Raw genomic sequence first — 540 nt, 5'->3', positions numbered from 1 at the left:
TAGTAGTAGTAGTAGCAGTAGAAATAGGAAGAGAATCGCTTCGTGTAGTGAGTAAGTAGTTCAAGGGAGAAGAGGACCGCCCGTGAGATTTCATTGACGCAATCATCCTTCTTCACACAGAACGTAGGGGTGGTTCTTTTAAGGACTGAATGCAGTCGGAGAAGTTCTTTCTTCTACAGCACTCGCAACAGTGCTCATAGATAGACATCTTTGCACACTATCTCTCTCTTGGAGGCGAAAAGATACACACGAGATACAAAGATTTCCTGAAGGGGACCGGGGATGATGAACATCGTTACAAGAACGAGAAGCCGTCTGGACCTCTTTCCCTCTATGTATACGTATACGTACATACATATTTGTAAATAGATGCTCCGCGCATACACATGTATGTCTGTAGTTCTGTATCTGTATATCTATGTTCAGTCTATCTGTATCTATCAATACAAGTATGTACGTGTATATGCCCATACACGTGTGTGACATGTGTATGTGGCTCTCTCTACCTATAATGTGTGGATGGGCTATATATATATATAT

Source organism: Cystoisospora suis (assembly GCF_002600585.1).
Source record: "Cystoisospora suis strain Wien I chromosome Unknown contig_569, whole genome shotgun sequence".
Taxonomy (NCBI): Eukaryota; Apicomplexa; class Conoidasida; order Eucoccidiorida; family Sarcocystidae; genus Cystoisospora; species Cystoisospora suis.
This window is presented reverse-complemented; position numbering follows the sequence as displayed.